Here is a 24459-nt window from a genome sequence, read left to right on the forward strand (position 1 = left end):
ATAGTTGGGAGGTGTGCCTCCCCTTACATCAGGCTTCATTCCCCCACCGAAGTCTCCAGAGTGCACTAAGTTAAATACGAGCTCTTTTAGTTTAGTAGGTCTCTTGAATTATTTTAGGATAAAAAGCATTACACAGAACTAAAACGTCTGTTACTCTGGCATGAGATAACAAGAGTCTGTCAATAAAAGTAGTGGCTATGAATGACGAGTCCTTGGGATCGCTGGGGTAGAATTCTAGCATTTGCTTTTCGGACTGTCCTAGGTTCAGAATATAGAGTATGATTTGCTCTGGTATATTTGTGGTTGGAAACTTTAATGTGCCAAAGTCTTCTCAGTTGACATCTGAATGTCTTAATTATGTTTCTGGTAAATTTATTATTCTAAAGTACCCTGCCAGACCATAGTGCTTTACAAAGTTGGCAGGATGCTGCTGATGACCTAATGTATGATTGAGACTCACTGCAAGTGTTCTAAATGTTTCAGTGCAATACTATTTGTTTTGGCCATTTGCAGTGCGTTTTAGGTGTACTTTAGTACATTAGAAGAGTTGTTTTCTCCTAGCCCAAAACAAATAAGCATAAAACAAGTGTTTAAGTATTTTAAACCCACTTCCCACATTTATTTATTTTTTTTAGGCAAGAAGTTCCAGGACATCAGAAAGTGTAGTCCCGTTTCCAGGAGGATGGGTAGATGATAGCCCCTTTGCAGCCTACACTCGAGGCTGCTTCCACCATGTTTCTGCTGACTCTCAGCTTTACTGCCTTACACCTCCCGCCCTTAGCTCTCAAACCTTATTTTCTCCTGCGGCCTGGTTCACTTCAATTCCATTGTTTCCTTTCTTTCCAGTACCTTCAGATCCAAATTTCTCATCATCCTGTAGGTCTCTGTTTCAATACTGTTTTCTCAGATCTTTCTAGATTCTTCCCTTCCTGCTTCATTCCGTCCCTCTGCTGCACACTGTCATCATTACGTTTTCCCTTCCTCACTTCTAACACCTTATTGTAATGACACGTTTTATGTCCTTGTGCTCTTGTGGAGTCCATGACCTCTGAAGGACCACATCTGTCTCCGTTATGTCCTCAGCACCTAGAAGAAACGGTGCCCGGGACACAGAAATCCCTCACAGATATGTGTTTAGGAGTGAAGGGATGAATGGGAGTGGGACCCAGGTCCTTCCTCCCTGTCTCTGCAGAGGGGCCAGGTCGCCCCTGCCGAGAAAGCATCAGGTCACCGGTGTGTTTATGGCTCTGCTCATGGTGATGGGGAGGGTGACCCTCAGACTCTTTGAACTCCTAACTGGCTGTATTTGGAATGGTTCTACTCAGATGAAGATCTGGTGCTTGTTATTGACTGTACCTACTCTTTTTTCTGTGTGGCCCTCTGGGGAGGAAGAATGATGAAGTAAATAGATACATTTCAGTGAAATAGTCTTAGTTCTTTCCCCAAATCCTGCTGCTGTGTCGGCTAGGATCACGTGCCAAATGTCTAGGTTTTTAGGGCAAAGTTACATAAAATGAATCACGTAGTAGGGATATATGTGCTATTTGGAAGTTTCATACTTTGTTAGTAAGGATAGTGACTTAGAAAACTACTCTGAACACATAACCTACTTTCCCCAGTTCCCTGGAGTTTGATCAAAGTTTATTTAGCACTTTGTGTAACTCCACAACCCCTTACTGTAAATCCTGAAGCCCGCCTGCATTTTGGAATACAGGCTTTTTCTAATTTTAGGTAATAAGTTTTTTATTCTGGGTTTTTGTTTGTTGGCTGGTTTTTGTTTTTTTTGGGGTTTTGTTTTGTTTTGTTTTGGGGGTTTTTTAGAGAAGTGTTTGGGGGTGGGGAGCTGTGGAGAGAGAGAATCTCAAGGAGGCCCCACACCCAGGGTGGAGCCCCATGTGGTGCTCAATCTCATGGCCTGAGATCACGATTGGAGCCAAAATCAAGAGTCAGATGCTTAACCAACTGAGCCAGCCAGGCGCCCCAGGACTTTTTTGAATTTTAAAAAGTTACTGTGCTACCCAGTGAGGTCTGGGGCACTACCCTGTAATTAAACATTAGGACTCCTGCCTTGAAATACTCACATTCAGTAGGGTGAACATGCTATGAATAGCCTCAACTGAGTCCGCGTTCTGGTCTCGCTGCCACATGGTTCTGGTTAGGTTGGGCCAGAGATGAATTTTAAAACTTCAAGGTTTGGGAGTTTGTGGGGCTTTGAAATTGGTAGGCAGAGAACTGGCATAGGTACACATCTTAGTGTGGTACTTAATACCCAAGCATCTCTTGAATGCTTTCCCTCCATCAGAATCAGCGTTAGGTCAAGCCATGACTGTCGTCCGGGTTGTGGCAGCCCCTTCCCACTCAGTTACTTAGCAATCAATTGTCCTAAATCAAGCTTTGTTTATATCACTCCTCTGTGTCAGTCATTTCGGTGGCTTCTTACTGTCCTAAAGATAACATCGGCCTTTCTTGGCCATCAGGCAAGGCCATTATGATCTGGGTCTGTCTGCCCCTCCAGGGCTTCAGCAGCTGCTCCCACTTTCCATTGTACAGACGTATTTCTTCTGTTCCATAGTTCCACCTTTCCACTAGCTGTCCCTCGTGTCTGGGATAACCGCTTTACCCAGCCTTCGTCCTTAATTTCTTTCTAACTCGTATGATTTTCAGGTTTTGAATTAGATGTCACTTCCGAGGAAACCTTTTCTTTCCTGGTGCTAGAGGCGATGCTGCATCTTTGCATTTGGATGACATTTTATACTTCTTGTGCATCGTGCTATAATTACATTGCTGATTCTCTAGAGCAGGTTTCTCATTCTTGCACTATGGACACTGTTGATGTGCCTGTCTCATGGCCTGGTATGTAACTCTTTCATAGGCCTCTGACATTTGACCTGCTTAGCCTCCGGCTTTTGACCTCTGCCATTTGCTCGCTAGACATGATTCTAAATCATCTATACCAGGTTTCCCTGCCTTGGCATTATTGACATTTGGGGCTAGATAATTAATTCTTTGTTGTGGGGGACTGTCATTGTAAGGAACATCCTTGGACCGTACCCACAGATGCCAGTAGCGTACCCCCTGCCCTCTGCTGCATTGTGACAACCCACAATGTCTCTAGACATTGTCACATGGTCCCTGGGGGACATAGTCACCCTTAGTTGTGATCCATGGTCTAGAAGGAAAGCTCTTCGTGGCAGAGGCCATGCTTCTATGGGTCTTCATAGCCCTAGCTTGGCACACATAGGTGCCCTTAAAAGTATTGAAGTAAACTGGTGAGCAGGGGTGGATGATGGTGCTGCACAAGGAAGGAGATGGGTCAACGGATGGATGGATAGTTGAAGAAAAAGGCTCTGCTCTCTCATAATGTGGAGCGTATGCATGTGCTTTCTGCGGGATTGAGCTGCTACAGACAGTGGGCTCAGGCTCCGTTCTGCCTGTTTGGGTGATACTCCTTTACCTACTGGGCCATTCCCCAAGGACTGCTTTCTTGCCCTAGAGCTACTGGTCCAGAATCTCCTGATTGCTGAGAGGCCTCCTTAGAATCCGCCAGGAAGCATTTGTTAGAGTGCCCAGGAAGAAATGGGCACAGAATCGGGAGATAGATAATCAGAAGGAATGAGATAATCCGATAGGAATCAGAAGCAATCCCCGCCCTTCAGGTGCTCCGGTGTCGTGCAGAGGACACCGGGTTGGTTTGTCTCTCTGTCCGGAAGGCCCTTCCACCCTTCCCTTCCTGGCATATTCCTATCCCTCCGACCCAGTCGATGCTATGTGGGGCCTTTCTGTTATATGTTCCCATACACGTACTCTCTTCCATCATAGTATTCCTGACAATTTTAATTGCATAGCTTTTTCTTTGCTTGTCTCGTGTTTCTGTTCCTTGCGGCTAGACTCTGTGAAGGGCCGGGCAGTGTATGTTTCTCCGGCTCCTGGCACAGGGGCCGGCACCTCGGAGGCATTTAATAGACAATTTATAGAAATGTGAGGATGCACATAGTAGGCCCTCCAAGAGCAAAAAAGTACCGTGTTGGTTTGGGCAGTGAGATGGGAGAAGAAACTGGACTGAAAGTATCTGGGTTGACTTTCTGGGAGAAAAGAAGTAGAAAATAAAGAAGGCAAGAAAAGAAAATAGAAAAGCTACCTTCAGTAGGTGTCCCTCTGCTGCTTTCTCTCTTTCTTGAAAATGCAAATTACGCTTTGAAATAACCTACGGATATGGAGAAATATGGGGAATGATACAACCTCTGTACAGCTTAGTCGCATCATAACATTTTGCTACCTTTGCTTTACATGGAAAGCCTAAAATGATGTGAAGTGAAACAGTGCACGTAGAGCCGATGCCCCCTGCGGACGTGCCAGTGCCAGATGCTATTCACCATCCTCCCGAAGTGAGGGTGTGTGACTCCCTTCCATGGCTTTCTACTCATGCTACATGCCTTTGTATTGATGCACACTGTATTTAGTTTGTGGGTTTTGAACTTTGGGCAGTATGGTATATTCTTGTATATTACAGAGACTTGCTTGTTCGTTTCACGGTATGTAGGAGATACTTCCATGCTGATGTATGTAGCAATAATTCCTATTGTTCATGACTATTATCCATTTTTGTTATGTGGCATTTTAGGGTTATAATAGTTTGTTCATGTGCTGTCAGCGGGAGTTTTGGCAATTTCCATGCTTTGCTGTTGGACGGTGTTGCTGTGAACGCACAGTACCTATTTTCTGGTGCATATCTAACAGGTTCTTGAGAGTGTACCTAGAGGTGGAACGGCTGGCACATAGGGTATGTGCATCCTTGACTTCACTAGGTGTTGCCAGATCATTCTCCAGTTGTACCAAGTGCAGCTCCTTAGAGCAATGTCTGAGAGTTCCTGTTGTCCCATACCCTTGCCAGGCCTTGGTATTAACAGATTTTCAGTTTTTTTGCTAATTTGAAGTGGTACATTTTCTTCATTTCTAGTGTGTTTGAGCGTCATTTCCTTGTTTATTTGACTATTTCACTTTCCTCCTTTGTGACTTGTTTCTCTTCTGTATGTTTTTTCTGTCAGATTGCTTACCGCCACTGCCCTCTGTATCTTTAGTTCTTCATATGTTCTGGCTACTTATCTTTTGTTGATATTTTGCATTTCAAATATGTTCTCCCAGTGGCTTATCTTTTATGGTGTGCTTTGTTGTGTGCAAGTTTACATTTTCATCAAGTCATATTTATTGGTCTGTTCATTTATGGTTGGTGCTCTTTGCATCATGTTTAATAAATCCTGCCGTACTCAGAGTACTTTGGAGCCATAAAGAGATCCTACCATATTTTCTTCTAAAAGTTTGTTCTGCTCTTTAGCATGAGTCCAATCCACATGGCATTTATTTGTGTGTGTGTTATGAGATAGGGAATCATTTTCCATGTAAATAAACTGGTGGCAGGAGCCAGCATCTCTGATTGCATAGTCCATCTTTTCCCCCACTAATTTGTAATGCCACTTTGCCGTGTATTAGATTGCTCAATCTGCAGTTCTGCTCCACGGTCTAGCGCACATTCTTGTGTAACTTTTATACCGGCTTAATTACTGGAAATTGATATATTGTGCAAAGCTCCACAGTGGGAACTTCGACCAGATGGTTGTGATTGGAACGTAGGGTCTGGCAGTAGAGTAGTGGGTGTTTGCATTGGGCAAGTCGGTGGATGTGATACTGGGCAGGGTTTTAAGGAGAACTTTGAGGGCCCAGATTAGATCTAACCACGGGACGCAGTGGGTCACTGGGTGCTGCTGGGGATAGCCATGGGGACTATCTTTGAGCAGCCTTCAGTGGTTTTTTCAGAGCGAACTGAGGGTCTCAAAATGTTACCATTTGTGCATTCCCCGCAAACTTGTATATATCCCTTCTGTTTTTTCTGGAGACCTTTCTGTTAGCTTTTCTTTAAAGTGTTATTCTCTTAAAACCTCGCCAGATGCTTCAGACATCTCTTACATGAGAAAGCCTTTAGAAACTGGTCATTATGAACATTCATTGCTTTGGTGTTACAGCTTTCATTTGAAAACGGGTTCTTAGCATTGCCATTTTCTTTTACAGTTAATGTGGCCCCCTTTTTTAACCGCAGGCTTACTTTATTTTCTTCTCTACTTTGTACTGAATTGAATCAGAAAAAAATGAATGCTATTTTTAAATGCTATTATTCTTTTGAAGAAAAGCTTCCATCTAAAATGTTTGTCTAAACTCCAAGGGGTTTCTAGCAACTGCACTTACTTTATGAAGAATGAGTAACATGACCTTTTCTTTAAATTTTAGAGAACAAGAGTGCTGTCACGACGCTCCAAATATATGTCGTTGTCTTCCTTATTTTGCTGGTATTTGAAGTCTTGTTAAGTAGCTAACTGACTTAGTAGGAACCAAATGACTTAGAAAATTGGCCGTACATAGATCAGTAAGGCCCGCGATCCGTCTGGTGCTTCTGTGCTGTTTGAGGAAGAACTGTTGAAAGAGACGCAGCACGGGGCAGGAGGCCACCTTTGCATTTCTGCTTTCCTAATTGGAAAGGGATTTATTCTCTTTGCAGACTACACAAGTACAGCATGCTCATTGTGTAGACTTCACACAATCCCAAGGAGTCTAGAACAGCACCACCCACTAGACCCTCGTGCAGTGACGGGGGAGCTCTCATCTGTCCGCCGGTGCAGTAGCCATTAGCCCCACGTGGCCATGGGGCACCTGAAATGTGACTAGTTTGATTGCAGACCTGCATTTTTTGTCTCATTTAATTTAAATTCATTTAAATCCAAACAGACACATGTGGCTGGCAGCTGTAGTCTGGGACACTGAGCACTCACCCGTGGAAGTGTATGCTGGCTGTCAGTCCCTGCGTGTCTGTTGGTCTCCGTGTCTGCCTGCCCATTTTTGCTCTTCTTTGCCTCCTGCCCCATCTCTGTCCAGCTCGCCGTCTTCCTCTTTAGTTTGCCTTGTCCAGTCTCTCCCGACCTGCTCTTAGCCCGCCCGCTACTCTGCCTACCTGCCCCAGTTCTCTTGCTCAGTCCGTGTGTGTGTTGTATGTATACGTGATCTTTTCTGTTCAGTAGCCAGGTTTTCTATCTATATCTATATCTATATATAAAATGGATATTTACCCTTTCAGTTCAGTTCAGGTACTGGTGGGCAATAGGTTCTTCTCAGTTTCTGTCTTTGAATATTTTTTTTAAGCTACTATAACATTAATATAACTATAACATTATATTTATATATATATAACTAATGTTATAGTATATATAATGTATATATAATGTATATATATATCTTATATATATAGTTATAACTATAACATTAGTTATATATATATTATATAACTATAACATATATATATGTATATAATATATATAATGTTATAACTATAACATTTTCCTGTTATATTTTTTTCCTGTATGTTCTTCGCGTACTTTGTTGTCGTGCACAGGGTTGAGTTGTTCAAAACCATGAAATCTGTCTTTTGTTTTGTGCTTTGGTACCTGCTGGAGTTGGCCTGAGCACTTCAAAGAAAGACTCACCGCCCCACGTCATACCCCAACCACTTGCCTCAAGGACCACATTAAGGTTTACAACCTTTAATAGTGCAGTGTGCTAAGAAGATGGAGACTGGAATGTTGCATTAACGTGAGTGTCTGCCCACTGCTGTCTGTCTCAGGTCGGCATGGTGCAGCTGCCTGTTCCTTTCTGGAGCCGTCTTGTCAAGGGTGCATAGGTAATGGCAGCGCAGGGCTCACCCTCTGTCCAGCCCCTCCCGGGGTGGGGGGGTGGAGGGGAGCACTGCTTCCTGGTCGGAATTCCATTGCAGGTAAATAACTTGGGGACTCAGTCTCTTCTGGATTCAAAAGGAAATCGTAATTCCTACCCACAGTTTAATGGAAATCTTGATCTGGCAAAGAATGGTCATGCCAGCCAAAGGTTTGAAACCTGAGAAGAGTTGAAGGTGGCCCCAGAGATGGGTGAGGGTGAGTGGGAGCCCTCTGTGGCTGACAGCTCAGCTCTGTCCAGTTGGCAGGTCTTTTTTTTTTTTTTTAACCATATCTCCCAGAATTTTGTAAAAATATTCTGTTGCCACATATCTGATAAAAACTCTTGAGTCTTTTAAAAATAACTTGTTTAATGAAATTCCATGTAATAGTTGCTTTTATTTGGCAAGTGGGCTTTATGCACTAAATCTGTCTTAGAAGGTTTATAATAAGCTGAGGTCATTTCCAAGTGATCTTCCAAGGTCCATGTTCCAAGTGATGATTAAAGATTTTTTTCATCTTTATCTGAAAAATATTTTTCTTAAGGACAATGATGTATTTATAGGAAATAATTAAAGTAATGGTGCTTGAAAAACAAAGGGCTTGTGGAACACAGCAACCTGAGCTGCCTTCCCCTTCAGTAGTTAGTCATTTCCAGTACGGATCTTGTAACCCTGATAATTACTTCAAGGACTAAATTCAAAATCCTGAACTTCTCTGGCTCCTTTAAGAAAAAGCCAAAGAGGTAAATGTTATAAGGAATAAAAAGTACATGGAGAGCTTTTACTGATTGTACTTAAAAAAACAAACAACTTCGGGAATCATGAAATCCATTGAGATTAATTTGGGTACCTAGATTTCAGAAGTGACTATAAGAACAATGCCCTTTCTTTCTTTCTTTTATTTATTTATTTTTAGAGCCGTTGGGCGGGGGGAGGGAAAAAGGAAGAGAGAGCATCTTAAGCAGGCTCCACTCCATGCCCAGTGTGAGCCCCATCTCACCACCCTGAGATCATGACCTGAGCCAAAATCAAGTCAGATGCTTAACCAACTCTGCCACCCAGGTGCCCCAGAACAGTACCTTTCCTTTATTTATTTATTTTTTACTAAAGATTTTTAATTTATTTGTCGAGAGAGAGAGAGCACAAGTAGGGGGAGCAGCAGGCAGAGGGAGAAGGAGAAGCAGGCTCCCTGCTGAGCAGGGAACCCAACGTGGGGTTCGAGCCCAGAACCCTGGGATCATGACCTGAGCCGAAGGCAGACTCTTAACCGACTGAGCCACCCAGGCACCCCAGTACCTTTCCTTTAAAAATGAGTTCATTTTTTTTTTTCTTTCCCATGTCATATTGCCAACTATCTGAAATCCAAAGCCTGTTAAATCCCAAATGTTGGAGAAGACAACACAATATATAAATATTGATTTCAACTTCTGTTACTTTTAGAGCTAGCCTGTATTATGCCTGTGTTAGGGAGATTTAAAAACCCATTATCATTTATTCATCATGGTATTTTTGTGTGTCTGAACAGTTGGTAGGAATAACTTTTTTTTTTTTTTGGAGTTTGAAGTCTAATTAGAAAGTCAAGACAAGCTAGAAATAAAGCCTATTGTGAAGTTTTTGCAAAATTTAGATAATAAGTGTGATGCTCTATGTCATTGCACATACTAGGGGACCAGGCCTGTGGTAGACAAAATAATGGTACTGGTTGCTAACATTGATTGACTCTGCATGGTGTGCTCACAGCTCTGCTGTGACCTCTCATCTATCTTCAGTTCTCTTTTTAATTCTACAAACTACGAGCCTTCGTCACTTCCATCTTTTTTTTTTTTAAGATTTTATTTATTTATTTGACAGAGAGAAATCACAAGTAAGCAGAGAGGCAGGCAGAGAGAGAGGAGGAAGCAGGCTCCCTGCTGAGCAGAAAGCCCGATGCGGGGCTCGAACCCAGGACCTGGGATCATGACCTGAGCTGAAGGCAGCGGCTTAACCCACTGAGCCACCCAGGCGCCCCTCGTCACTTCCATCTTTAACCAAAGATCCTGTGGCTTTGAAAGTTCTTACCCACCAACTAGACAATTTCAGAGCTGGAATTTGAACCCAGGCCGCCCAACAAACAGAAGAAAGCCTTCACCACCGGAGGTCTTAAGTAATACGGGCTGAATACAATGACAGGTGGATACTCCAGCCAGGATATTACCATAGCTAAAGAGGAAGCCAGTGAGCAGTTAGTTACTGAATGCCTTCTCAGGGCCAAGCATGACTCCGAGCACTTAACATATATCGTCTCCTTTAATTTGCACCCACAAGCTTGGGAGACACCATTTATACCCATCTTACAAAGAGGCTTAGGGAGGTGAAGTGACTTGCCCAAAGTCCTGCCCCTTGTAGCTCGTGTGGTTTACAACTGCACAGGAATGATTAACACCAATTTAAGAGAGATTTTTATTAGTTTATTGCAAGGATTGCTTTAGCTCTGTTCAGTATTTTAACCCTTGGCTAAGTTGAATATAGAAAGACAAATTGTAGATGACACAAAGGTGAGAGGAAGTCTATATTGTTCTGGAGAATGAGACAGTATTCAAAAAGGTTCTTTGGTTTTGATTTGTTTCTTTTTAAAACATAAGTCCTACATCCGCCTGTTCAAAGATGATGGTAAAACAGTAGGAAATTTACTCTCCCCACAGCCAGCAGGCACACCGTCACACCAGTGCGCTCGCTCACACAGGTGACAGCCACTCCACCGCTTTCTTGTGTCTGCACCCAGAGTTCCACTGTAGCAAAATGAATATATTCTTTTTATCTTTCTCTCATTTACTGTCTTCATTTAGCAAATCAGATCTCTCTCCCTGTCAGTGCCCCCGGAGAGCTTCCTCGTTCTTTCTGATAACTGCATGGTGCTTACTGTGTGGATGTCCCGTGTATTTAATACCCTGAATACACAACTGTGTATTTAACCTGTCTCCCGGGGTTGTGACTGGAGTTTTTTCTAGTTGTTTGCTATGAAAAATCAAACTGCGAGAAATCGTCTTTTGCCATGTCCTTGCTCTGACTTTATTTTTTATAAATGTGTGGTAACAGCCACTGCTTTTGACATACATTTCTGATTTTTGACAAATAAACCACAACCACAATCAAGATGTAGAACAGTTCTCTGACCCCCAGACTTCCCCTTGGCTTCCCTTTTGTTATCAGTCCCACTCGTGGCAGCCACTGATGTCTTCTCTGTATCTAGAGCTCTGGCTTTCTCACAGAAGTGGCTTTCCAGTTCTCGAAGCCCTTTGGGGGCGGCTCTCTTTCACACAGAGGACTACATTTGAGACTCGGGTATATTGCTGCAGGTGTCAGGAGCTCTGTCCCGCTACTGCTCAGGGGCGATCTTTTGTATCGATGCACCAGTTTTTTTATTCCGCTCAGACCGAAGGTCATGTGAATTGTTTCCAGTTTGGGGCGGTTCTAAGTGATGCTACTATACAAGCGTACATACAGATCATATTTTTTTTTTAAAGCAACCTTACTGAGGTGCCATTTATATACCTGAAGTTTTACTTATTTAAAAGTGTAAAGTTCAGTGATTTTTAGTAAATTTACTGAGGTAGGCAGCCTTCGCTACAATCTACTGTTACAACATTTTCATCACACCAACAAGAAACCTAGTAACCATCCCATGTACATGTAATCTTGGTTTCCACCCCAGCCTCAGAAGACCACTGTTTTCAGCCATGAAGGCTTTCCGCTTTGCTTTTTCTGGAAATCTCATGTAAATGGAAGCATACAATATGAGGTCTTTGGTGTCTGGCTTCTTTTACTGAGCGTAATGTATTTTAGTTTCTTCCATGTTGTGTCAGTATTTCTTTCCTTTTTGTTGTTAAATAATATTCCATTAGGATATACCACTTTTTGCTAATTTCATTAACTAGTTGATGGTCATTTAAATTGTTTATAGCTTGGGACTATTAGGAATAATGTTGCTATGAATATTTGCTTGCGTGTATCTTTGTGTGGATACACATTTTCATTTCTCTTGATAGACACCTGGGAGTGGAATTGCTGGATCACAGGGTAAAATTACATTTAGCACTTTAAGAAAATACCAAACTGCTTTCCAAAGTAGCTCTATCATTTTACATTCTCACCAGCACTGTGTGACAACTCCTCGCAACTATTCCAACTAACACAAAAAAGACCAATGACCCAACTTTTAAATGGGCATTTTTTCCAGAGAAAATACATAAATAGTCAATAAGCACATGAAGAGGTGCTCAACATCATTAGTCATTAGAGAAATGCAGATCAAAACAACAATGAGGTACCAGTTCATCTCCACTGAAATAGCTATGATTCACCCCCCCAAAAAGAAAAGGATTTGGAAAAATTAGAACCCTTCTATTTTGCTGGAGGGGAGGATTGTAAAATGATGCATGCTGTGTATCCCTGTGGACAGTTGTGTATTGTTCTTCAAATGGTTAGGCGTACAGGTACTATATGGTAATTCCACTCCTATGTATGTACCCAGGAGAATTGAAAACATGTTCACACAAAACTTGAACATGAGGTTCATAGCAACATTACTCATCACAGCCAGAAAGTGGAAGCAACCGAGTCCATCACTGATGAATGGATAAGCAAATGTGGTAAATCCATACAATGGAATATTACTTATCTTGAAAAAGGAAACAAATACTGACACCTGGTACAGCATGGCTGAATCTTTGAGAACATTATGTTAAGTGAGAGGAGCTCCCCACAGAGGCCTCATACTCTACATGAAATGTCTAGAATAGGCAAATCCATAGAGACAGAAAGTAGATGAGTGGTTGCCAGGAGCTGCAGGGAGAGGAGACAAGGAGATGATTGCTGATGCACGTGGGATTTAAGTGTGGTAAAAATGTCCTGGAATTAGTGAGAGTTGCATGCCTTGTGAATATACTAAAAATCACTGACTTTCATGGAAAGCGGTGACTTTCATGGAATGTGAATTTTATCTCAATTAGTTGAGAAAAACTCCAAACTCCTTGTCCACTACTGTCGTAAAACTAATAAAATTTTCACAGATGATTGAAATTGTTCTTTTATGATATGTGCCAAAGTGTATTTATCTTATTTTTTTAAAGATTTTATTTATTTATTTGACAGAGATCACAAGTAGGCAGAGGCAGGCAGAGAGAGAGGAAGGGATGCAGGGATCGATCCCAGGACCCCAGGATCATGACCTGAGCCGAAGGCAGAGGCTTTAACCCACTGAGCCACCCAGGCGCCCCAGTGCCAAAGTGTATTTAATGTAGAGAAGAATTCACAAGTATTCTGAAGGACTGTGATAAAATGAGAATAGATTTCCGATTTAACAGTGGCAGTAGAAACTGAGTTATAGTCGTGGAGTTGCTAGGGTGCTGTTAATGGTACTCTGAATATGAACTTTGATTTGGCATGTACTCTGAGCATTTGTCTCAAAGTACAGTATTAACATATTTTGCATAAAGTTAGACGATTATAAAATAATATCTAAGTTGTAATTTATATTAACAAACATGAGGAAACTTAAAAAGGCCCAAGTTTCTAATTTGAGATGCCTTTGGCATCAACATAAATCTTTAAAATGCTTTGTGGGGGCGCCTGGGTGGCTCAGTTGGTTAAGCGACTGCCTTCAGCTCAGGTCATGATCCTGGAGTCCCGGGATCGAGTCCCACATCAGGCTCCCAGCTCCACGGGGAGTCTGCTTCTCCCTCTGACCTTCTCCTCGCTCATGCTCTCTCTCACTGTCTCTCTCTCTCTCTCTCAAATAAATAAATAAATAAAATATAAAAAAAAGAAATAAAATAAAATACTTTGTGGTAGAACTTCTTTTATCTCTTCTCCACTGGTCCAGTTTGCTGGTTTACCGACCTTCTCCAGGCCCTTTGTCTTGGGACAGGAGGTGACACTGAAGTCTGGTATGCATTTCTGTTCTCACTGATGAAGTTGTATGCTAACCAAAAATCACCTGTGTTTATTCCGAAATCCATTTATGCTAGTAGCAGGAGTAATCATAATTACATAGTTTAACTAAATGTTACATAAAGTGATGAAATACAAGTGCAAAAAAAGTTAAATATTTGGAAACACCAAGTCATTTACTTAATACTATTGAATCAGGTGTGTGAGAGAAATGGAAAAATCGGATTAAAAATTGTAAAAATATAGTTCTTAAAATCGTTTAAATTTTTGCTCCACTTTATAAAAAATTGAATCTCAAAATCATAGACCGTGGTGGTTTATGCCAGACAGCTGATACATGTGGAAAGAGAAGGTCTTGACCCTGTAGTGGAAGACTGGCAAAACCAGAGGACATTTACAGACTCTGATTTAAAAGAAAACGTGTCAAGATTTACGTGTATTATCCTTAATGACTCCTCTTGTTTAAAAGAATGTTTGAGTATAGCTAATATACAGTGTTGTTACACGAGTTTCAGGTGTCTAACATAGCAATTCAGCAGTTCTACACTCTGGGCAACAACTCTAGGCTCATTGCAAGGACGGCTGTCTTGTCACCGTACAGCGCAGTTACTATCATCGGCTATATTCCTGATACTGGGCCTTTCATCCCTGTGGTTTAATCATTCTAGAACTGGAAGCCTGCACCTCCCATTCCCCTCTACCCTCTGCCAAACCCTGGCAACCATCAGTTTGTCCTCTAAAACAACTCCTCTTTTAACGGAGTCTTTTCAGTTTACCAACTACCTACCTGATAACTAGCTACCTGGTCCCATCTGCTACTTAACTAGCCATGAGATCTTAGGCAGGTAAATTAAACTTTAGCTTTTTGTGTGTGTTTGTGATACTTCTCAATTTAGTAAAACACCTTGTTTAAATTTAAATTCTACTGATTCCTAGTATCACAAAGAATAAAGAGCTAGAAAATAGAAGAGACTTCCCTCTTTCTTCCTTTTCCCTTCCTCCTTCCCTCTCTGCCTTATAGAACCTGGAAGTAGGAGTACAGTATCTTTTTTTATCTGTTAAATAAGACATTTGTTTAGTCTGTTTACAAATATTTACTTTGTAACATGTAAATCAAATGCTAATTTATGAGTCAACAAAATTAGAATTTGTTTTTAACCCAGTATTTGCTAAGTGTGGAAATCATCTCAGTTTAAAATTAATCTTCCAATCAGTTCTTATTCTCTGAGAATCATTCATTTTGAATAAACTTGGGAAATGAAGTTGTTCAAGCTTTAAAAAAAAAAAAGACATTTTGGCCATTTGCCTTGGAGCATAATATTTTCTAGCTCTTTATGTCTTTTTATATAGTAATTTAAAAGCCACGTGTGTTTTAAACTTCTGCTAATTCAAATTTTGATTTATAAGTGTGTCAAAATGAATATTTCAGAAACAGTGTTTACTTAAGTATTAGTTACAGTACTTAAGAATGCATCATTTTGGAGGCTGTTAAGGATATAGTTTGCTCTGTGTTATGTTCAGTTGGAACAAATCTTCAGTAAACAAGTTAAAAAATAAATCCCCCGTCGACATATCTTGAGCTGTAAGAGCCACCTCAAGCATAGGAAAGCAGTTACATAATTTTTTCTATACAGCGTATTGTCCATTTTGGGTATATTTATAGTACCTTTTCACTGTGTATTTAAGGACTACACATAAAAATCCAACTGCTACAAACGAAAACCATACTCAGAAAAGTTGCTGATTTGGAAGAACTGTAAGCTGCTGTCAGAAGCACGCCATGTTTCTGTGTAGTACATCCACGACTGTAGATTTCATTTTCTTCCGGTCTGGAGTTCAATTCCAGTTATGCCCTCAGGGTTCGCTGAAGGGGAACAGTAGGAGGAAGAGTGTTGCGTTCATCTGCTACAAAGCAGGCATGCTTTGCCTGCTCCTGCCCAGTGCTAATGTCGTGTTGTAACTGCCCGATTGACGAGGTCTTTACCTCTAGGAGCTGCATGGGTTCTGACCGAGTTGTCGTTGGAACCCCAGTGCCCAGCACAGTGCCTAATGCCCTGGGCCTTTAGTGTGCTCGCTGAAGATTTGTTCTGACAGCTCCATCTCCCTCTTCCTCAGCAACCCCCCTCCCCTTTCAGTTACTTGCTCTGACTCACTCACATTTGGCACATAAATGTCACATTACTGGGGAAGGAATATGGTCTTCAAAGGTGAAATCCTGGCTTTGACCCTGGTCTCTCACAGTTGCTTTATCTTTCCAAGCTTGGGTTTTCTCATCTGTAAAATGAGAATGCTGCCTGCCAACAGAAAAGTCATTAGAGTAAAATTAAGGAAAGCCTCGCATAAACTTAATGCCAAGAGGAGCAGACATGGAAATATTCTTCCATTTTCTTCTACTTGTTTGTCATTTATAAGTGAGGAAACGGGATCCCTGAGAAGTTAATTGTTTTGCCTAAATTCCAATAGCTATCTCTCTAGTGCCCCCCCCCCCAGCCCCGCTCCCCCATTCCCAGGTTCCCTCCTAGGAACCTGTCGCTTCTCAGAGTGAACGCTCTTCACCACTGCTCATCCCTGGCTTATCGAATGGTACCACCAGCTTTTCTGTCCGCACACATCTGGAAATCTCAGCCACCCTCAGCTCGTTATTTACCTTTCAAACAAGGCAGTCATCAAGCCTTGACATTTTGCCACTTAAATATTATTGGAACCTATTGCCCATTCCGCATTTCCACAGTCTTAACCTCGTCCCTCTGCATTTCAGCATGAGATTTTATCAGTAACCAGCCTCTGCCAGAATTATCTTTCTAAACTACAAGTCTGTTCATATCACTGTCCCTTACGGTGCACATTCCTTCGCAGCTGTGCTCTGACTTACCACGCCAGACTCATCTTCCGCCACTCCCCGGCCTGCCCATTCTGCAGTAGCACCGTCCGCGTGTGATGAGAAAAAGTCTGCGCCTGCAAACTCCTATTCATCCTTGAAGACTTTCCTGACTTATCCAAATGCAGTTAGATGTTCAGATCTTCAGGATCTTGTTCTACCTACTTATAGTCTCAGTTTTCACACCTGCTTACTAATTCCCTCCCAACCCCTCTTCCCTCTCATTGGCCAAATGATTTATTCTCTCTTTAAAATAAGGGGTTCCACTGGATCAGTGAGTCTCAGCACTGGCTGCACATTAGAATAACTCTGTCGAAGACTAGTTATGTCAAAATCTCTGGAGATCCTCCCTTTCCTGCCCCTCCCAGGATCTTTTTTTTAAGTTCCTCAAAGGAATTATCACATTGTGAGGAACGTTAAGAAGTACTTACACTAGGGGCGCCTGGGTGGCTCAGTGGGTTAAGCCGCTGCCTTTGGCTCAGGTCATGATCTCAGGGTCCTGGGATGGAGTCCCACATTGGGCTCTCTGCTCAGCAGGGAGTCTGCTTCCTCCTCTCTCTCTCTCTCTGCCTGCCTCTCTGCCTACTTGTGATCTGTCAAATAAATAAATAAATAAATAATCTTAAAAAAAAAAAAAGTACTTACACTAGACGTCAGTTCTAAGGTAACTTTCACATAAAATATGTTAGTCTAGAATTTATACAGTCTTTTTAAATATAAGAGCATTCAAGTAATCAAACCAGGAATTAAATTAGAAAAAAAAAATTAGGAACAAAAACACCTTTCATGGTAAGAGTTCATCAGAGTAGTGTGTAGTGAAGTAATGTTTGTATAGAAACTTGCAGTTTTAGAACTCTCATTTTCTGGGGCACCTGGGTGGCTCAGTGGGTTAAAACCGCTGCCTTTGGCTCGGGTCATGATCCCAGGGTCCTGGGATCGAGCCCCACGTCGGGCTCTCTGCTCAGCGGGGAGCCTGCTTCCCTTCCTCTCTCTCTCTGCCTGCCTCTCTGCCTACTTGTGATCTCTGTCTGTCAAATAAATAAATAAAAAATCTTTAAAAAAAAAAAGAACTCTCATTTTCTGGTTCCATCTTAATTGTTAAAGTGAGTATGGACAGATTGGATAAAGTATTTCCTTCATCAATTTTTCTCCCAGTTAGAAACTAGGAGGTGAATATTGTTTATATAAAAATATAAACAGGTTTGACTCTGAATTCCTGATATCCTTAAGCAATTTCATTTAGAAGACAATATAGAAGTAGCAATATATTATTAAGGAAGTATTGTCACATATACAGTTGGCAAGAGTTCTTAAAGAAGCAAATGAATTTTGAATTCTAACATTAGTTATTTAACAAATTACCTCCAGGAGCTTTGGAGCAAGAATAGGTTGATACAAAGTACCCTGGCATTGATCCCACCCCAAATTCTGTTTCTCAAAAGTGCATTTGATTTGAAATTTTCAACTTGTTTGATCACAGACTTAATAGTAAATCTGCTTCTGATGTAGGAAATTACTCTGTGTATGTGATTAACATTGTCTTTGAACTTCCTGATTCAAGTTTTATCTTGTCTGAATTTAGAGATTTGTTTTTACTGGCTGTTAGCCAGGTGTTTTCCTAATGTTTATAATTCAGGAGAGCTTGAAAGGGCAGGGACAACAGTTGTAGTGTTGCTGAATCATTTTTTATTGAGTTTATTTGGATATTCTGTCTCTGCATTTGACTGATTTTTATGTTAAATGTATTAATTTTGATATTGATATTCTTTGGACTCTTATTATTTAGTTTCCTTTATATAGCATTGATTATATACTCTTTATTTACTAATATTTCTTGTGCATTAATCATTAGGAACAGTTAGGTACAGTGGAAAGAGATTTGGCTCAGTACTCCACTCAGTTCAAAATAGATGTTAGCACTGATTTTGAGACTACCTTAGCCCAAGAGCCCAGCATCTTTTAAAATACAAGGTTATTATTGGTGCTATCTTGACTTCTCCATTCAGAAAAAAAGATATGAATGAATTAATGGATGAACAAGAAGACTCTCATTCTGGTGTTTTTGTTTTCTGTCTCTGATGTTGTATCTGACAATGAAGAGGTTTGTTTTTTGAGAAGAAGAGCTATATTCCAAGTTGATCTTACTAGTGCTATGTTGTGCTTTGACCTGGTGCTGGGTAATTGTTGGGTTAGTTTCCTTTTGCCATATGGGTGTGTAGGGTATTAACTCCGTATTCATTCATTCTGTCAGTTATAGACAACTTAGTATTTTATCACACTTTCTCTAGTTAAAGCTAAATGATTGCTTTACTTTCATAACTAAATTATGACCCAGTGAAAGAATTCTTTCTAATGCCATTTCTTTAACATGTCAATTAGAGGCTGTTGGATGGACAGTGTTCTTTTACGTTTGATGTTACATTCCAGTTTCAAAAGAAAATTATCAGGCAGTTAAGTGGATATTGGGTGACAGCTTACAAATTTGGTAGTAGAATGTGGGACTAGATAGAGTCTAGACTCAATCAAAAATGTTCATGAATATTAAATTAAAAATTTTGAGCACTTTTTCTTTTCCTTTTGCTACATTTTGTAAAAGATTTTCTTAGCTTATAATTTTCTTAATTTGGAGGGAACGTGTGGGAGTTTAAGGTGCTCATAATGTCAAGGAATAATAGGTTGAAAGAAGTTCTTCAAGATGAAGAAAAAATAATCCTGCATGAAAATATTTTAAAGTCTAATGCATAAAGGATCTTTCAAATCATTAATGCTAATGTTCAGAGTTTGTACATCATAGTGTTATAAGGGCAATATGGTACTGGTATCTTAGAATTAGTTTACTGTGGACAGATTTCATTTTATATGAGTAAATAATTTGAAATGAAATTCATATTTTGAAAAAATCTAGGAGCCATGTTTTAATATTCTGTAGTGAAACAGGTCATTTTACATGTAAGTGTACCTACCTAACACATCTTTTTTAGTTTTCTTTCTTCCTTCCTTCCTTTCTTTCTTTCTTTCCTTCCTTCCTTCTTTATTTTTTTCCCTTGGTGTTAGTGTAGTCATTTCAACCTCAGGCTTCTTGTTTGCCTGACCTTTTTCTGTCCCTTTACTTCCATCCTATTTATGCCTTCATATTTAAAGTAAGTCACTTATAGGCATGACATTTTTAGACTTTTATTTTTTTTATTTTTTTTTTAAGGTTTTATTTATTTATTTGACAGACAGAGATCACAAGTAGGCAGAGAGGCAGGCAGAGAGAGAGGAGGAAGCAGGCTCCCCGCTGAGCAGAGAGCCCGATGCGGGGCTCGATCCCAGGACCCTGGAATCATGACCTGAGCCGAAGGCAGAGGCTTTAGCCCACTGAGCCACCCAGGCGCCCCATTTTTAGACTTTTAAAATCCATTCTGTCAGTCTCTGTCTTTTAATCATGTACATTAGTCCATGTACATTTAAGGTAACCATTGATAAAGTAAGATTTTGATCTACTGTTTTACTCTTTGTTCTTGTTTGTCCCATCTCTCTGTCTCTCTCTCTCTCTCTCTCTCTTTTTTTTTTTTTTTGTTTCTCTGTTACTTTTTTTTAGGTTAGTTGAGTATTTTTAGAGTTCCTTTTTAATTTTCATATTGGCTTTTGAGCTAAAACTATGGTTTTTTAATGGTTGCTGTGGGAATTACAATATATAACTTTAACGTCTCCGTGGACTTCAAGTTAAGATTGCACACCTCTCTTACAATGTATAGAAATGTAATAATGTTGTGATGGTTACCCTCCCCCATCTTTTATGCTCTTGTCATATATAGTATAAATATGTACATGATAGGCCCCTTGACATAGTGCTATAAATATTACTTTGAATAGTAATAGTTAAGAAAGCAGGAGGAAAAACAAGTCTTTGGTTTTTATCTACATGTTTACCATTTCTAATGCTTTTCATTCCTCTGATCCAAGGTCCTATCTGGTATCCCTTCCCTTTAGCCTAAAGAAATTCTTTTAGCACTTCTCGTAGTGTGTGCCTGCTGGTGACAATTTTGCCTTCATTATTAAAGGATATTTTTGTTGAATATGGAACTCTGGATGGACAGTTGGAGACTCTGGATTCTGTGAGGTTTCTTCTTAACAGTCCTGTTTTATTTTAGCAACTAACTTTGCTGAACTCACTTTTGCACACTCCCTTTCCTGTGGTGAGCAGCAAGTGAAATCTCAGTTCTGGTTTTTTGTTTTGTTTTGTTTTGTTTTTTTGTTGGTTTTTTTCCCGTAGCCGGGCTGTTGGGGTTCTCCTTGCATGTGCATCATTTAGGGGGTCACCAGAGACTTGGGCCGAGTTCATACACAGAATTTAGGACTTTCTCTTTCCTGGCTCATTCTTTTCTGGGAACTAAATACAGAGTCAAGAAGTAGATCCACATGTATGTAGTCAGCTGGTCTGCAATAAGGGTGCAAAGGCAACTCCACTGAGAAAAGATAACCTTTTTAACAAATGGTGTTGGAACAGTCATGTACCTTTATGCCAAAGACAGAAAACTTTGATTCATATCTCCCAGCATATACAGAAATTAATTCAGAGCAGTCATAGACTTAAATGTAAAACACAAAACTATGAAATATCTAGAAGAAAACATGGTAGATAATCTTTGTGGCCTTAGATTAATCATATGTTTTTTAGCTACAACACTAAAAACATTCAGAAAAGAAAAAAATCGACAGGTTGGACTTCATCAAATTAAAAACAGGTGCTTTTTATAAAACAGTGTTAAGAGAATAAAAAAAAAATAAGCCATAGACTGGGAGAGAATATTTGCAAATCATATATCTGATAAGGGACTTTTGTCCAGAATATATAAAGAGCTCTCAAAACAATAATAAGAAAATAAATATATTCCATAAATACTAAATATATTTTAAAAAGGAACAAAAGATTTGATCAGGTACTTAACCAAAGATGATACACACATGGCAAATAAGCACATTAAAAGACCCTCAGCTTCATTAGGGAAATACAAACTGAGATCACAGTGATAAGGGGCTCAGAGTAGCATAGGAAGATCCTAAACTCCCCTCTTCCCAGAGACACAACAGGTTTACAGCTACATAGGGAATAATTTTCCTCTGAAAAGCACCCGAGAGCTAGGTAAACAGTAGCCTCCACAACAAAAGACAAAAGAGGCATCATGAAGGGTAGGAGGAACAGCCAGTCAGGGTTACCCCATAGTAGGAGGGAACCCCCAAGGGCAGAACACTCACTCAAAGCATGAAAGGATTATGCCTCATACCAGGCACCCCAACCCTTGGGGCAAGCACCAGAATGACAAGCCCCCAAAATGTCTGGTTCTGCAAATCAGTGGAACTTAATACTAGAAGGACCCTAGAACTACAGGGAATGGAGATCCTGCTCTTAAAGGGCTTTTGTGCAAAAACATTCATTCTGAGATGTAGCACAAAAGCAACAGATTGAAAAGCACCTAGACCGTAAGTGAGGGAGAACCACTTAACTAGTTTTAAAGCAGCTGCTAGAGAGACAGGAACCTGCAGGGACTTTATCTGAGGACAGAAATACGAGTGGATGCCATTTTTGCAATCTCATCCTAACTTGCCAGTGACTGAACTGACTGGTTCTATTTTTGGTGCCCTCTCTCTAGCCTGCTAGCACCAGAGGGTGTGCTCTTCCCTACCCCATGTCTTAACTGGGCTGGGCAAGTGCCTCACGCCCCACCCATCCTGCTCAGCATCCCAGCAGCAAAAGGGTTGGGTTAACGCCCTGAGCCCCAACCCACCCCACACAAAGACCAAAGCCACAACTAGGAAAGTCAAGCGGCCCAAACCCCTCCCTCCCTGTGCAGTGGCTGAACTACAACCAGGCCGGGTGAGTGCCCTGAGCTCCACCCTTCACACATAGCAACCACATCCCTAAAACAAAGGCAGGCACTCACAAACCCGTACAAGGGACACATATGGAGTGCCTGGTTCTGGTAGCCAGGGGAGACTGTGCTTCTGGGTCACATGGCAGAGCTTCGGCACAAAACCGTGCTTTCAGGACTCAGGGAGGAAGATACAGATATAGTAAAAAGAAGATGAAGTAAAAAGAAACATCTGTATCCCAATGTTCATAGCAGCAATGGCCACAGTCGCCAAACTGCGCAAAGAACCAAGATGCCCTTCAACAGATGAATGGATAAAGAAGATGTGGTCCATATATATACAGTAGAATATTATGCCTCCATCAGAAAGATGGAAAGAACTCGCAACTTCTGTAGCAACATGGACGGGACTGGAGGAGATGATGCTGAGTGAAATAAGTCAAGCAGAAAGAATCAATTATCATATGGTTTCACTTACTTGTGGAGCATAAGGAATAACACAGAGGACATTGGGAGAAGGAAAGAAAAGTGAATTGGGGGGAAATCGGAGGGGGAGAAGTACTGTGAGAGACTGTGGACTCTGAGAAACAAACTGAGGGTTTTGGAGGGGAGGAGGGTGGGGAAGGGTGAGCCTGGTGGTGGGTGTCATGGAGAGCACATACTGTATGGAGCACTGGGTCTGGTGCATAAACAATGAATTTTGGAACAATGAAAAAAAATGGAAAAAAAAAAGACTCATGGAGGTGTTTGTTTTGGCTAATATATATAGACAGAGAGACAGGCAAAATGAGAAGCCAGAGGAATATGTTCCAAACCAAAGAACAAGGCAAATCCCTAGAAAGAGACCTTAATAAAAGAGAAGCAACCGCTCTGATAAAAAGTTCTGAGTAATGGTCATAAAGATGCTCAGTGATATCAGAAGAGTAAAGGAACACAGAGAGAACTTCAACAAAGAGAGATAGAAAATATAAGAAACTACCAAACAGAAGTTATAACGGAAATAGAAAACACTCTAGAGTGGTTCAGCAGCAGCATGGATGAAACAGAAGTACGACTGTGTGAGCTGGAAGACAAAGAAATGGAAAACACCCAGACAGAGCAGCAAAATGAAGAAAAGAATTGTGAAAAGTGAGGATACCTTAAGGGATCTCTGGGACAACCTCAGGCATACTAACATTCACATTATAAGGGTCCTAGAAGGAGAAGAGAGAGAAAAGGCTAAAAAAATTATGTGAGGGCGCCTGGGTGGCTCAGTCGGCTAAGTGGCTGCCTTCGGCTCAGGTCATGATCCCAGGGTCCTAGGATCGAGTTCCATATTGGGCTCCCTGCTCAGGAGAAGCCTGTTTCTCCCTCTCCCTCTGCTTGCCACTCTGCCTACTTTTGCTATCTATCTGTCAAATAAATAAAATCTTAAAAAAAAAATTATGTGAAGTGGGGTACCTTCATGACTTATTTGGTTAACATCCAACTCTTGATTTTGGCTCAGGTCATGATCTCTGGTCCTAGGGATTGAGCACCCCTCCCCGCACCCACCCCGGTTGGATGCCACACTCAGCAGGGTGTCTACTTAAGGATTCTCTCTCTTCCCCTCCTCTTCCCCTCCACCCGCACACGCTTTCTCTCTCTGTCTCTCTCAAATAAATAAATCTCTAAAAAGTTAAGGATAGAATCTTAAAAGCAGCAAGAGAAGAGCAACTGTTACATACCAGGGGAAACCCCATAAGGCTTTCAGCGAGTTTTTCACCAGAAACTCTACAGGCCATAAGGGAGGGACATGACATATTCAAAGTACTGAAAAGAATAAAAAACCACCGACCAAGAATTCTCTACCCGGCAAGGTTATCATTCGTAATTGAAGGAGAGATTAAGAGTATTCCAGAAAAGCAAAACCTTGAAGGGATTCACCACCACTGAACCAACCTTATAAGAAATGTTAAAGGGACTTCTCTAAACACTGAAGGAAAGGCGCTAATTAATAAGAAAACATATGAAAGTTGGACACCTGGGTGGCACAGTTAAGTGTTCGACTCTTGGTTTCAGCTCAG

At 41.0% G+C, this 24459-nt stretch overlaps 1 protein-coding gene across 5 annotated transcripts in view; it reads left to right on the forward strand.

The window, feature by feature from the left end:
• MRTFB (myocardin related transcription factor B) overlaps positions 1-24459 on the forward strand; it is a 250959-nt gene that overhangs the window by 98279 nt on the left and 128221 nt on the right. The window contains exons 1-2 of one of the 5 annotated variants that reach the window (XM_047713408.1): positions 8315-8328; positions 11330-11342. The exons of the other annotated variants lie outside the window; for them this stretch is intronic. The gene's annotated coding sequence lies outside the window, so the exon portion shown is untranslated. Of the gene's footprint in view, positions 1-8314; positions 8329-11329; positions 11343-24459 lie in introns of those variants that run through there. 5 annotated transcript variants of the gene reach the window in all.

The sequence above is a fragment of the Lutra lutra genome, chromosome 18, assembly GCF_902655055.1.
Source record: "Lutra lutra chromosome 18, mLutLut1.2, whole genome shotgun sequence".
NCBI classification, from domain to species: domain Eukaryota; kingdom Metazoa; phylum Chordata; class Mammalia; order Carnivora; family Mustelidae; genus Lutra; species Lutra lutra.